This window comes from Eretmochelys imbricata, chromosome 2, assembly GCF_965152235.1.
Source record: "Eretmochelys imbricata isolate rEreImb1 chromosome 2, rEreImb1.hap1, whole genome shotgun sequence".
In the NCBI taxonomy this organism is placed as follows: Eukaryota; Metazoa; Chordata; order Testudines; family Cheloniidae; genus Eretmochelys; species Eretmochelys imbricata.
Window position 1 is genome coordinate 268,772,620 of NC_135573.1, and position 18,076 is coordinate 268,790,695.

An 18,076-nucleotide genomic window follows, 5' to 3' on the forward strand; every position below is an offset into this window, starting at 1 on the left:
AGCAAGGGAGGTGGGGGAGGGGCGTTTCCATCCCAACAAGCCAAAAGAGGGTTGTGGAAACAGGGTGTTTCAACACCAGTTCTTGGCACCGTTGCAGGAAGCCCCCAGAGCCCCAGGCCGTCTGCAGCCTGACACCTCCCGTGGGCCAGGGAGAGCGCGGGGGCTTCCGCCCCCAGCCCGTGCCCCCTGCGGGGCTGGCGGGAGCCCTGGGAAGGGAGGTGCACACCGACGTGTGCAGAGCCAGACACGCCTGTGCACACGGATGGACACGCGGGCATCCCCCCCACCGGTGTGCAGGCGGCACGTCCGTGCAGAGCCACACAGCTACGTGAACGAGTACGCGGCGCTCACAGGGATGAACGCACGGACGGACACACGGATGAGCACGCTCACACGCACACACAGATGAACGCAGACAGACACACGGATGAGCACGCTCACACGGACACACAGATGAACGCAGACAGACACACGGATGAGCACGCTCACACGCACACACAGATGAACGCAGACACACGGATGAGCACGCTCACACGCACACACAGATGAACGCAGACAGACACACGGATGAACACGCTCACACGCACACACAGATGAACGCACGGACAGACACACGGATGAGCACGCTCACACGGACACACAGATGAACGCAGACACACGGATGAGCACGCTCACACGCACACACAGATGAACGCAGACAGACACACGGATGAACACGCTCACACGCACACACAGATGAACGCAGACACACGGATGAGCACGCTCACACGCACACACAGATGAACGCAGACAGACACACGGATGAGCACGCTCACACGCACACACAGATGAACGCACGGACGGACACACGGATGAACACGCTCACGCACACACAGATGAACGCACGGACGGACACACGGATGAGCACGCTCACACGCACACACAGATGAACGCAGACAGACACACGGATGAACACGCTCACACGCACACACAGATGAACGCAGACACACGGATGAGCACGCTCACACGCACACACAGATGAACGCAGACAGACACACGGATGAGCACGCTCACACGCACACACAGATGAACGCACGGACGGACACACGGATGAACACGCTCACGCACACACAGATGAACGCACGGACGGACACACGGATGAACACGCTCACACGCACACACAGATGAACGCAGACAGACACACGGATGAACACGCTCACACGCACACACAGATGAACGCAGACAGACACACGGATGAGCACGCTCACACGCACACACAGATGAACGCAGACACACGGATGAGCACGCTCACACGCACACACAGATGAACGCAGACACACGGATGAGCACGCTCACACGCACACACAGATGAACGCAGACACACGGATGAGCACGCTCACACGCACACACAGATGAACGCAGACACACGGATGAGCACGCTCACACGCACACACAGATGAACGCAGACAGACACACGGATGAACACGCTCACACGCACACACAGATGAACGCACGGACAGACACACGGATGAGCACGCTCACACGGACACACAGATGAACGCAGACACACGGATGAGCACGCTCACACGCACACACAGATGAACGCAGACAGACACACGGATGAACACGCTCACACGCACACACAGATGAACGCAGACACACGGATGAGCACGCTCACACGCACACACAGATGAATGCAGACAGACACACGGATGAGCACGCTCACACGCACACACAGATGAACGCACGGACGGACACACGGATGAACACGCTCACGCACACACAGATGAACGCACGGACGGACACACGGATGAACACGCTCACACGCACACACAGATGAACGCAGACAGACACACGGATGAACACGCTCACATGCACACACAGATGAACGCACGGACGGACACACGGATGAACACGCTCACACGCACACACAGATGAACGCACGGACGGACACACGGATGAGCACGCTCACACGCACACACAGATGAACGCAGACAGACACACGGATGAACACGCTCACACGCACACACAGATGAAGGCACGGATGGACACACGGATGAACACGCTCACACGCACACACAGATGAACGCAGACAGACACACGGATGAACACGCTCACACGCACACACAGATGAACGCAGACAGACACACGGATGAACACGCTCACACGCACACACAGATGAACGCACGGACGGACACACGGATGAACACGCTCACACGCACACACAGATGAACGCAGACAGACACACGGATGAGCACGCTCACACGCACACACAGATGAACGCACGGACGGACACACGGATGAACACGCTCACACGCACACACAGATGAACGCAGACAGACACACGGATGAACACGCTCACACGCACACACAGATGAACGCACGGACGGACACACGGATGAACACGCTCACACGCACACACAGATGAATGCAGACGGACACACGGATGAACACGCTCACACGCACACACAGATGAACGCAGACAGACACACGGATGAACACGCTCACACGCACACACAGATGAACGCAGACAGACACACGGATGAACACGCTCACACGCACACACAGATGAACGCAGACAGACACACGGATGAACACGCTCACACGCACACACAGATGAACGCACGGACGGACACACGGATGAACACGCTCACACGCACACACAGATGAACGCATGGACGGACACACGGATGAACACGCTCACACGCACACACTGATGAACGCAGACAGACACACAGATGAACACGCTCACACGCACACACAGATGAACGCACGGACGGACACACGGATGAACACGCTCACACGCACACACAGATGAACGCACGGACGGACACACGGATGAACACGCTCACACGCACACACAGATGAACGCAGACAGACACACGGATGAACACGCTCACACGCACACACATGAACGCAGACAGACACACGGATGAACACGCTCACACGCACACACAGATGAACGCTGACAGACACACGGATGAGCACGCTCACACGCACACACAGATGAACGCACACAGACACACGGATGAATACGCTCACACGCACACACAGATGAACGCAGACAGACACACGGATGAACACGCTCACACGCACACACAGATGAACGCAGACAGACACACGGATGAACACGCTCACACGCACACACAGATGAACGCACGGACGGACACACGGATGAACACGCTCACACGCACACACAGATGAACGCACGGACGGACACACGGATGAACACGCTCACACGCACACACAGATGAACGCAGACACACGGATGAACACGCTCACACGCACACACAGATGAACGCACGGACGGACACACGGATGAGCACGCTCACACGCACACACAGATGAACGCAGACGGACACACGGATGAACACGCTCACGCACACACAGATGAACGCACGGACGGACACACGGATGAACACGCTCACACGCACACACAGATGAACGCAGACAGACACACGGATGAAGACGCTCACACGCACACACAGATGAACGCACGGATGGACACACGGATGAACACGCTCACACGCACACACAGATGAACGCACGGACGGACACACGGATGAGCACGCTCACACGCACACACAGATGAACGCAGACAGACACACGGATGAACACGCTCACACGCACACACAGATGAAGGCACGGATGGACACACGGATGAACACGCTCACACGCACACACAGATGAACGCAGACAGACACACGGATGAACACGCTCACACGCACACACAGATGAACGCACGGACGGACACACGGATGAACACGCTCACACGCACACACAGATGAACGCAGACAGACACACGGATGAGCACGCTCACACGCACACACAGATGAACGCACGGACGGACACACGGATGAACACGCTCACACGCACACACAGATGAACGCAGACAGACACACAGATGAACACGCTCACACGCACACACAGATGAACGCAGACAGACACACAGATGAACACGCTCACACGCACACACAGATGAACGCACGGACGGACACACGGATGAACACGCTCACACGCACACACAGATGAACGCAGACAGACACACGGATGAACACGCTCACACGCACACACAGATGAACGCAGACAGACACACGGATGAACACGCTCACACGCACACACAGATGAACGCACGGACGGACACACGGATGAACACGCTCACACGCACACACAGATGAACGCAGACAGACACACGGATGAGCACGCTCACACGCACACACAGATGAACGCACGGACGGACACACGGATGAACACGCTCACACGCACACACAGATGAACGCAGACAGACACACGGATGAACACGCTCACACGCACACACAGATGAACGCACGGACGGACACACGGATGAACACGCTCACACGCACACACAGATGAACGCAGACGGACACACGGATGAACACGCTCACACGCACACACAGATGAACGCAGACAGACACACGGATGAACACGCTCACACGCACACACAGATGAACGCAGACAGACACACGGATGAACACGCTCACACGCACACACAGATGAACGCAGACAGACACACGGATGAACACGCTCACACGCACACACAGATGAACGCACGGACGGACACACGGATGAACACGCTCACACGCACACACAGATGAACGCACGGACGGACACACGGATGAACACGCTCACACGCACACACAGATGAACGCAGACAGACACACAGATGAACACGCTCACACGCACACACAGATGAACGCACGGACGGACACACGGATGAACACGCTCACACGCACACACAGATGAACGCAGACACACGGATGAACACGCTCACACGCACACACAGATGAACGCACGGACGGACACACGGATGAGCACGCTCACACGCACACACAGATGAACGCAGACAGACACACGGATGAGCACGCTCACACGCACACACAGATGAACGCACGGACGGACACACGGATGAACACGCTCACGCACACACAGATGAACGCACGGACGGACACACGGATGAACACGCTCACACGCACACACAGATGAACGCAGACAGACACACGGATGAACACGCTCACACGCACACACAGATGAACGCACGGATGAACACGCTCACACGCACACACAGATGAACGCAGACGGACACACGGATGAACACGCTCACACGCACACACAGATGAACGCAGACAGACACACGGATGAACACGCTCACACGCACACACAGATGAACGCAGACAGACACACGGATGAATACGCTCACACGCACACACAGATGAACGCAGACAGACACACGGATGAACACGCTCACACGCACACACAGATGAACGCAGACAGACACACGGATGAACACGCTCACACGCACACACAGATGAACGCACGGACAGACACACGGATGAGCACGCTCACACGCACACACAGATGAACGCACGGACGGACACACGGATGAGCACGCTCACACGCACACACAGATGAACGCAGACAGACACACGGATGAACACGCTCACACGCACACAGATGAACGCAGACAGACACACGGATGAACACGCTCACACGCACACACAGATGAACGCACGGACACACGGCTGAGCACGCTCACACGCACACACAGATGAACGCAGACAGACACACGGATGAACACGCTCACACGCACACACAGATGAACGCAGACAGACACACGGATGAACACGCTCACACGCACACACAGATGAACGCACGGACGGACACACGGATGAACACGCTCACACGCACACACAGATGAACGCACGGACGGACACACGGATGAACACGCTCACACGCACACACAGATGAACGCAGACACACGGATGAACACGCTCACACGCACACACAGATGAACGCACGGACGGACACACGGATGAGCACGCTCACACGCACACACAGATGAACGCAGACAGACACACGGATGAGCACGCTCACACGCACACACAGATGAACGCACGGACGGACACACGGATGAACACGCTCACGCACACACAGATGAACGCACGGACGGACACACGGATGAACACGCTCACACGCACACACAGATGAACGCAGACAGACACACGGATGAACACGCTCACACGCACACACAGATGAACGCACGGATGAACACGCTCACACGCACACACAGATGAACGCACGGACGGACACACGGATGAGCACGCTCACACGCACACACAGATGAACGCAGACAGACACACGGATGAACACGCTCACACGCACACACAGATGAAGGCACGGATGGACACACGGATGAACACGCTCACACGCACACACAGATGAACGCACGGACGGACACACGGATGAACACGCTCACACGCACACACAGATGAACGCAGACAGACACACGGATGAGCACGCTCACACGCACACACAGATGAACGCACGGACGGACACACGGATGAACACGCTCACACGCACACACAGATGAACGCAGACACACGGATGAACACGCTCACACGCACACACAGATGAACGCAGACGGACACACGGATGAGCACGCTCACACGCACACACAGATGAACGCACGGACGGACACACGGATGAGCACGCTCACACGCACACACAGATGAACGCACGGACGGACACACGGATGAACACGCTCACACGCACACACAGATGAACGCACGGACGGACACACGGATGAACACGCTCACACGCACACACAGATGAACGCAGACAGACACACGGATGAACACGCTCACACGCACACACAGATGAACGCACGGACGGACACACGGATGAACACGCTCACACGCACACACAGATGAACGCACGGACGGACACACGGATGAGCACGCTCACACGCACACACAGATGAACGCACGGACGGACACACGGATGAGCACGCTCACACGCACACACAGATGAACGCAGACAGACACACGGATGAGCACGCTCACACGCACACACAGATGAACGCACGGACGGACACACGGATGAGCACGCTCACACGCACACACAGATGAACGCAGACAGACACACGGATGAACACGCTCACATGCACACACAGATGAACGCAGACAGACACACGGATGAACACGCTCACACGCACACACAGATGAACGCACGGACGGACACACGGATGAACACGCTCACACGGACACACAGATGAACGCACGGACGGACACACGGATGAGCACGCTCACACGCACACACAGATGAACGCAGACAGACACACGGATGAACACGCTCACACGCACACACAGATGAACGCACGGACGGACACACGGATGAACACGCTCACACGCACACACAGATGAACGCACGGATGGACACACGGATGAACACGCTCACACGCACACACAGATGAACACACGGACGGACACACGGATGAGCACGCTCACACGCACACACAGATGAACGCAGACACACGGATGAACACGCTCACACGCACACACAGATGAACGCACGGACGGACACACGGATGAACACGCTCACACGCACACACAGATGAATGCAGACAGACACACGGATGAACACGCTCACACGCACACACAGATGAACGCAGACGGACACACGGATGAGCACGCTCACGCGCACACACAGATGAACGCACGGACGGACACACGGATGAGCACGCTCACACGCACACACAGATGAACGCATGGACGGACACACGGATGAACACGCTCACACGCACACACAGATGAACGCACGGACGGACACACGGATGAACACGCTCACACGCACACACAGATGAACGCACGGACGGACACACGGATGAACACGCTCACACGCACACACAGATGAACGCAGACGGACACACGGATGAACACGCTCACACGCACACACAGATGAACGCAGACAGACACACGGATGAACACGCTCACACGCACACACAGATGAACGCACGGACGGACACACGGATGAACACGCTCACACGCACACACAGATGAACGCACGGACGGACACACGGATGAACACGCTCACACGCACACACAGATGAACGCAGACAGACACACGGATGAACACGCTCACACGCACACACAGATGAACGCACGGACGGACACACGGATGAACACGCTCACACGCACACACAGATGAACGCACGGACGGACACACGGATGAGCACGCTCACACGCACACACAGATGAACGCACGGACGGACACACGGATGAGCACGCTCACACGCACACACAGATGAACGCAGACAGACACACGGATGAGCACGCTCACACGCACACACAGATGAACGCACGGACGGACACACGGATGAGCACGCTCACACGCACACACAGATGAACGCAGACAGACACACGGATGAACACGCTCACATGCACACACAGATGAACGCAGACAGACACACGGATGAACACGCTCACACGCACACACAGATGAACGCACGGACGGACACACGGATGAACACGCTCACACGGACACACAGATGAACGCACGGACGGACACACGGATGAGCACGCTCACACGCACACACAGATGAACGCAGACAGACACACGGATGAACACGCTCACACGCACACACAGATGAACGCACGGACGGACACACGGATGAACACGCTCACACGCACACACAGATGAACGCACGGATGGACACACGGATGAACACGCTCACACGCACACACAGATGAACACACGGACGGACACACGGATGAGCACGCTCACACGCACACACAGATGAACGCAGACACACGGATGAACACGCTCACACGCACACACAGATGAACGCACGGACGGACACACGGATGAACACGCTCACACGCACACACAGATGAATGCAGACAGACACACGGATGAACACGCTCACACGCACACACAGATGAACGCAGACGGACACACGGATGAGCACGCTCACGCGCACACACAGATGAACGCACGGACGGACACACGGATGAGCACGCTCACACGCACACACAGATGAACGCATGGACGGACACACGGATGAACACGCTCACACGCACACACAGATGAACGCACGGACGGACACACGGATGAACACGCTCACACGCACACACAGATGAACGCACGGACGGACACACGGATGAACACGCTCACACGCACACACAGATGAACGCAGACGGACACACGGATGAACACGCTCACACGCACACACAGATGAACGCAGACAGACACACGGATGAACACGCTCACACGCACACACAGATGAACGCAGACAGACACACGGATGAGCACGCTCACACGCACACACAGATGAACGCACGGACGGACACACGGATGAACACGCTCACACACACACACAGATGAACGCAGACAGACACACGGATGAACACGCTCACACGCACACACAGATGAACGCAGACAGACACACGGATGAACACGCTCACACGCACACACAGATGAACGCAGACAGACACACGGATGAGCACGCTCACACGGACACACAGATGAACGCACGGACGGACACACGGATGAACACGCTCACACGCACACACAGATGAACGCACGGACGGACACACGGATGAACACGCTCACACGCACACACAGATGAACGCACGGACGGACACACGGATGAACACGCTCACATGGACACACAGATGAACGCACGGACGGACACACGGATGAGCACGCTCACACGCACACACAGATGAACGCAGACAGACACACGGATGAACACGCTCACACGCACACACAGATGAACGCACGGACGGACACACGGATGAACACGCTCACACGCACACACAGATGAACGCACGGATGGACACACGAATGAACACGCTCACACGCACACACAGATGAACGCACGGACGGACACACGGATGAACACGCTCACACGCACACACAGATGAACGCAGACAGACACACGGATGAACACGCTCACACGCACACACAGATGAACGCACGGACGGACACACGGATGAACACGCTCACACGCACACACAGATGAACGCACGGACGGACACACGGATGAACACGCTCACACGCACACACAGATGAACGCACGGACGGACACACGGATGAACACGCTCACACGCACACACAGATGAACGCAGACAGACACACGGATGAGCACGCTCACACGCACACACAGATGAACGCAGACAGACACACGGATGAGCACGCTCACACGCACACACAGATGAACGCAGACAGACACACGGATGAGCACGCTCACACGCACACACAGATGAACGCACGGACGGACACACGGATGAGCACGCTCACACGCACACACAGATGAACGCAGACAGACACACGGATGAACACGCTCACACGCACACACAGATGAACGCAGACAGACACACGGATGAACACGCTCACACACACACACAGATGAACGCAGACAGACACACGGATGAACACGCTCACACGCACACACAGATGAACGCACGGACGGACACACGGATGAACACGCTCACACGGACACACAGATGAACGCACGGACGGACACACGGATGAACACGCTCACACGCACACACAGATGAACGCAGACAGACACACGGATGAACACGCTCACACGCACACACAGATGAACGCACGGACGGACACACGGATGAACACGCTCACACGGACACACAGATGAACGCACGGACGGACACACGGATGAACACGCTCACACGCACACACAGATGAACGCAGACAGACACACGGATGAGCACGCTCACACGCACACACAGATGAACGCAGACAGACACACGGATGAGCACGCTCACACGCACACACAGATGAACGCACGGACGGACACACGGATGAGCACGCTCACACGCACACACAGATGAACGCAGACAGACACACGGATGAGCACGCTCACACGCACACACAGATGAACGCACGGACGGACACACGGATGAGCACGCTCACACGCACACACAGATGAACGCAGACAGACACACGGATGAACACGCTCACACGCACACACAGATGAACGCACGGACGGACACACGGATGAGCACGCTCACACGCACACACAGATGAACGCAGACAGACACACGGATGAACACGCTCACATGCACACACAGATGAACGCAGACAGACACACGGATGAACACGCTCACACGCACACACAGATGAACGCACGGACGGACACACGGATGAACACGCTCACACGCACACACAGATGAACGCAGACAGACACACGGATGAACACGCTCACACGCACACACAGATGAACGCACGGACGGACACACGGACGAGCACGCTCACACGCACACACAGATGAACGCAGACGGACACACGGATGAGCACGCTCACATGCACACACAGATGAACGCAGACAGACACACGGATGAACACGCTCACACGCACACACAGATGAACGCAGACGGACACACGGATGAACACGCTCACACGCACACACAGATGAACGCGCAGACGGACACACAGATGAACACGCTCACACGCACACACAGATGAACGCAGACAGACACACGGATGAACACGCTCACACGCACACACAGATGAACGCAGACAGACACACGGATGAACACGCTCACACGCACACACAGATGAACGCAGACGGACACACGGATGAACACGCTCACACGCACACACAGATGAACGCAGACAGACACACGGATGAACACGCTCACACGCACACACAGATGAACGCGCAGACGGACACACGGATGAACACGCTCACACGCACACACAGATGAACGCAGACAGACACACGGATGAACACGCTCACACGCACACACAGATGAACGCAGACAGACACACGGATGAACACGCTCACACGCACACACAGATGAACGCAGACGGACACACGGATGAACACGCTCACACGCACACACAGATGAACGCAGACAGACACACGGATGAACACGCTCACACGCACACACAGATGAACGCAGACAGACACACGGATGAACACGCTCACACGCACACACAGATGAACGCAGACGGACACACGGATGAACACGCTCACACGCACACACAGATGAACGCAGACGGACACACGGATGAGCACGCTCACACGCACACACAGATGAACGCAGACAGACACACGGATGAGCACGCTCACACGCACACACAGATGAACGCAGACGGACACACGGATGAGCACGCTCACACGCACACACAGATGAACGCACGGACGGACACACGGATGAACACGCTCACACGCACACACAGATGAACGCAGACAGACACACGGATGAACACGCTCACACGCACACACAGATGAACGCAGACAGACACACGGATGAACACGCTCACACGCACACACAGATGAACGCAGACGGACACACGGATGAGCACGCTCACACGCACACACAGATGAACGCACGGACGGACACACGGATGAGCACGCTCACACGCACACACAGATGAACGCAGACAGACACACGGATGAACACGCTCACACGCACACACAGATGAACGCACGGACGGACACACGGATGAGCACGCTCACACGCACACACAGATGAACGCAGACAGACACACGGATGAGCACGCTCACACGCACACACAGATGAACGCAGACAGAGACACGGATGAACACGCTCACACGCACACACAGATGAACGCAGACAGACACACGGATGAACACGCTCACACGCACACACAGATGAACGCACGGACGGACACACGGATGAGCACGCTCACACGCACACACAGATGAACGCAGACAGAGACACGGATGAACACGCTCACACGCACACACAGATGAACGCAGACAGACACACGGATGAACACGCTCACACGCACACACAGACACACGGATGAACACGCTCACACGCACACACAGATGAACGCAGACAGACACACGGATGAGCACGCTCACACGCACACACAGATGAACGCAGACAGACACACGGATGAACACGCTCACACGCACACACAGATGAACGCAGACAGACACACGGATGAACACGCTCACACGCAGACACAGATGAACGCACGGACGGACACACCGATGAACACGCTCACACGCACACACAGATGAACGCAGACAGACACACGGATGAACACGCTCACACGCACACACAGATGAACGCACGGACGGACACACGGATGAACACGCTCACACGCACACGCACGGACACAGAGGTACACATGGGCGGCCGCACGGACACACATGCACACGCACGGACACGGGCCCATCCCCCCCGCTGCATTCACAGGACCCGCCCCCCCCCCCGGGGTGCCCGGTGCCCCCCGCCCGCAGCCCCTCACCCAGCAAAGCCGCCTGCTTGCTCCCGGCCACTCCCTTCACTCCCTTCACGGGGCGCCCCCCCAGCGTTGCCATGGCAGCAGGGGCCGCAGCTCCCTGGCTGGGAACATTTAAAGGGCCAGCGAGCGGCACGCGCTGCACAGCGCCGGGCCCCTGGGCCACACGCCTGCCTGCGGCCGCGCACCCCTGTCCCACAGCTGCAGCCAGCTCCGGAGCCGGGGGGGAGCAGGGGGTGGTGTTGGCCTGTCAGCTCCCCCCCACACTCCCCCCTATTTAGCCCTACTCCCAGTTTTTAGTAAAGTCACAGACAGGTCACGGGCTCCCTGAATTTCTGTGTATTGCCCATGACCCTGTCCCTGAGTTTTACTAAAATCAACCGTGACAAAATCTTAGCCTTAGGAATGGGGCCTCAGCAATCTACCAGGGGTCTGTGCGGACACACACACTGCACCGGCTGATGTGCGGATACACACTATGCACACACACCAGCACGCACACAGACACCCCGTGCACGCACACACAGATCTGCACACACAGATACACCCTGGGCACTCACGCGTCTGCACACACAGAGATCTGAACAGATACACCCTGTGCACGCTCACACATGCAGAGACCCACTGTGCACACACACACACAGTGCACACAGATTTACACACACAGAGATACACACTTCACACACAGCTCTGCACACACACCCAGATACACACATTGCACATGCATTCATACACACCGGTCACACTCAGATCTGCACATGCGCACACATACATGCTGCAGAGTCACAGAGACGTGTCCTGGGTATGCTCACACATGCTGCAAACTTGCCAACACGCATGCGCCATACATGTTCACACACACACACACACACACTGATGCTCATAGAAACACAAACACATAGGTCTGGAAAGGAAGGGTCAGGTAGTCCAGCCCCCTGCACTGAGGCAGCACACAGGAAAGCCTAGACCCTGATAGGTTGGTTCAACCTCCAGGGATAGAAACTTTCTAGTATTTAACCTACATCCCCCTGGCTGCAGATCAAGCCCATTGCTTCTAGTCCGACCTTCAGTGGAGAACCAGTTGTCATGGTGTCCCCGGGCGATGCTCTGGAACTGCTCCCCACAAAGCCAGTCAGGACTCTGGGGCAGTCTCCTCTCTCTGAGCAGCCTGTCTGCAGGACACACAGCTCACCCGGCTTCCACCTTCCTGGGTCTGACCTCGGAGCATTCAGCCTCCTCTGCCCCTCCGTGCGCTTCCCACAGCGAGTCCGCTCAGGCGGGGTCTTGAGGAAGCCAGAGGGTCCTGCCCCGCAACTCCGCAGTCAGACGGGACTCTCAGCCAGCCAGTAAAATAGAGGTTTATTAGACGACAGGAACATGGTCTAACACAGAGCTTGTAGGTGCAGAGAACAGGACCCCTCAGCTGGGTCCATTTTGGGGGGCAGTGAGCCAGACAATCCCATCTGCCCTTCACTCCATGTCCCCAGCCAGCCCCAAACTGAAACTCTCTCCAGCCCCTCCTCCTCTGGGCTTTGTCCCTTTCCCGGGCCAGGAGGTCACCTGATCCCTCTGTTCTCCAACCCTTTAGCTCTCACCTTGCTGGGGAGAAGGGCCCAGGCCATCAGCTGCCAGGAAACAGGGTGTCGGCCATTCTCTATGTCCAGACCCCTGCAGACACCTGCCCTCTAGGGCTCTGCAGTGATCATACACCCTTACCCCACCACCTAGATACTTAAGAACTGCATAGCGGAAACTGAGGCACCCCCACACTATTCAGAGGAAACATTAAGAACAGTCCCACTTCGTCACACCAGGCCTTGCTCCGGTAACTGCCAAGGGTTTGAATTTGAATCCAGGGAACCAATCGGTGGAGAGGGAAATGGTCAGTGAAAATGCAGACGACCTGGCTGGCAGCAGGGAGGAGCGGCTAGGCTCAGGCTACCTGCCTGCCTGTAACAAGACCCCTTGGGCTGGGTGGGACAGAGAGATGCTCCCCGCCCCCCTTGCGCACCGGAGAGGGGGCTCACGCTGGCTCTGATGCAGTGAGGAAAGCAGCGAGCTCGCTGCCTGCCCCCACAGGGACAGAAAGGGCAGCACTGAGCACAGGAGGAGCTGAGACCCCAGCTGAGTACGGGGAGACACAGGCTGGGCAGGGGATCTGTGGGGAGTGGCAAGGTGCTTGGTAAGGAAAGACTGGATGAGCCTAGGCAGCCTTGTGAGCTGATGGCTGTGTCTAGTCAGCAGTGTGGGAAGGCGAGGAGAGTGGAAGAGGAGTGTCCCTGGACCTTACCTGTTAGCTGGGTGGAGAATTGTGACAGTGAAGGAAATGGCCTGGGCCCTTCCCCCCTGCAAGGTGAGAGCCGAAGGGTTGGAGAACAAAGGAACCAGGTGACCTCCTGGCCCGGGAAAGGGACAAAGCCCAGAGGAGGAGGGGCTGGAGGGAGTTTCAGTTTGGGGCTGGCTGGGACATGGAGTGAAGTGCAAACGTGGTTGTCTGGCTCACTGCCCCCCAAAATGGACCCCAGGCTGTGGGGTCCTGTTCTCTGCACCTACAACCTCTGTTTTAGACCATGTTCCTGTCGTCTAATAAACCTTCTGTTTTACTGGCTGGCTGAGAGTCACGTCTGACTGTGGAGTTGGGGGGCAGGACCCTCTGGCTTTCCCAGGAGCCCCGCCTGAGTTGACTCGCTGTGGGAAGTGCACGGAGGGGCAGAGGATGCTGAAGGCTCCGAGGTCCGACCCAGGAAGGTGGAAGCTGGGTGAGCTGTGTGTCCTCCAGACAGGCTGCTCACAGGAAGGCGACTGCCCCAGAGTCCTGACTGGCTTTGTAGGGAGCAGTTCCAGTGCATCGCCCAGGGACTCCGTGACACCTGGATCCTGTCCCAAAAGACACAGTCCCCCCACAACAGGGTCTCGCAGCTGGTATCCTGGAGAACCCCAATGACCAGCCAGCCCCACCCATCCTGGGTCTGCACAGGGATCTGGGCCATAGGCAGGGTGAGGGGCTTTGTCCTTGGGACCGTCACCCAGCTCATAGAGCCCCTCACCATCTGAGGCTGCACCACCCAGGGCCTGACAACAGTTCCCTCTGTCCCAGGATCTCGCCACCCCAGGAATGTCTCCCCATTGACCATCACCTTCTGCTCCCACTGGAGGTCCGAGGGGCCCGACCCCAGGAAACTCCACACAGACATATAGGTTGGGGTCAGGAGTGGGAGCCTGTCCACCTCCCCACCCATCTGGCTGGCAAAATCTATGGCCTTGGGACCCAGCAAGGGAGCTAGACACCGGGGTTTTCCGCAGGGTCCCCTTGGTTCAAATCGCCAGCCTGCTCAAAGGCAGTGAGGTGGGCATCCACATCCCCCCCCTCCTTAACGAGGGGCAGCAATCTAGTCTCGAGGTTCCCTGTGGAACTGGCACCCTGGGGTCTATCCCCACTCACCCCGGGGAGGTCCCCTAGGCCTCTCCGCTCCACCACCGCCAGTTCATGCTGCTGCTCCTTCTACAGCTCTTTCTTGGGCTCTTGCTGTCTCTCTCAGTCCTCTTGCTCTCTCAGACCCAGCTCCAATCCCGTCCGTCTCCGATCCCCCGATGGGGAACCCGATCATGAAGACCCCCATCTGGTCAGGGACAGGAGTCTTGGCGATGCCTGGCTCCCACTCCAGCTGCTCCCAGATCCTGCCATAGCCCCATTTGGGGTCAGGAATCTGTTCCTTAGAGCGGTCATCCTCCTCCAGCTGCACGATTAACTCTGCTTTGGTGAACTTTCCAATGCTCAACCCTCTCTTTCTGCACAGGGTTACAATGTCCTTCTTAAGGAGACAGTGACAGGCCATCACTCCGCTGTTCCCAAGTTGTTGTGGACCCACAGGCCTGTGTGCTCTCAGCTCCCCACAGTTTCCAGGGAGAACCCCTAGTGTGCCAGCCCTTCTCGAGGTCACCACCTCTTTGCCAGGGTCGAGCTGCAGACTCCTCCGTCCCTGGGACCGCTTGCTGCAATCTCCCGGGTGACCCAGTTACTGCAAAAGTCCTTCTCTCTGGTCACACACTCCCAGGGGTTAACCGCCCCCATCTCTCTTTGAATCTTCAGCATGCCTGGTCCCCGTCAATCCCCCTTCATTTTACTGCTCCCCAGTCACTTACTTCAGGAAGCTCCGTCCACGGGATGCAGTAGATCCCACCTCTACCACCAATTGTCACGGAGTCCCCAGGCAATACTCTGGAACTGCTCCCCATGAAGCCAGTCAGGACTCTGGGGCAGTCTCCTTTCTGTGAGCAGCCTGTCTTCAGGACACACAGCTCACACAGCTTCCACCTTCCTGGGTCTGACCTCGGAGCCTTCAGCATCCTCTGCCCCTCCGTGCGCTTCCCACAGCAAGTCCGCCCAGGCAGGGTCTTGGGGAAGCCAGAGGGTCCTGCCCCCCAACTCCGCAGTCAGACGTGACTCTCAGCCAGCCAGTAAAACAGAAGGTTTATTAGATGACAGGAACATGGTCTAAAACAGAGCTTGCAGGTGCAGAGAACAGAACCCCTCAGCTGGGTCCATTTTGGGGGGCAGGAAGCCAGACAACCACGTTTGCCCTTCACTCCTTGTCTCCAGCCAGCCCCAAACTGAAACTCTCTCCAGCCCCTCCTCCTCTGGGCTTTCCAGGGCCAGGAGGCCACCTGATTCCTTTGTTCTCCAACCCTTTAGCTCTCACCTTGCAGGGGGCAAGGGCCCAGGCCATCAGTTGCCAGGAAACAGGGTGTCGGCCGTTCTCTGCGTCCAGACCCCTGCACACCCCTGCCCTCTAGGGCTCTGCAACAATCATACACCCTTACCCCACCACCTAGACACTTAAGAACTGCCTAGGGGAAACTGAGGCACCCCCACACTATTCAGAGGAAACATTAAGAACAGTCCCGCTTCGTCACACCGGTCATTGTCCTCTTTATAGCAATTGAGACCAAACGGCCCATGGTTAGGAGCCACACCAAAAGCAGCAGGGCCCATAGGGTAGCTGTACCCTCTCCCTTCAGCCATCTTTGCCCCATAACGGCCCAGTGGCCGCCC

The 18,076-nt window shown here is 57.3% G+C and overlaps 2 protein-coding genes across 4 annotated transcripts in view; one reads left to right on the forward strand and one right to left on the reverse strand.

Annotated features, from left to right (window-relative positions):
• Positions 1-18,076, forward strand: part of LOC144260047 (uncharacterized) — a 317,403-nt gene that overhangs the window by 60,088 nt on the left and 239,239 nt on the right. The gene's annotated exons all lie outside the window — the stretch shown is intronic.
• Positions 1-18,076, reverse strand: part of LRRC61 (leucine rich repeat containing 61) — a 31,462-nt gene that overhangs the window by 3,802 nt on the left and 9,584 nt on the right. Inside the window, exon 1 of one of the 3 annotated variants that reach the window (XM_077808536.1) lies at positions 16,466-17,243. The exons of the other annotated variants lie outside the window; for them this stretch is intronic. The gene's annotated coding sequence lies outside the window, so the exon portion shown is untranslated. Of the gene's footprint in view, positions 1-16,465; positions 17,244-18,076 lie in introns of those variants that run through there. 3 annotated transcript variants of the gene reach the window in all.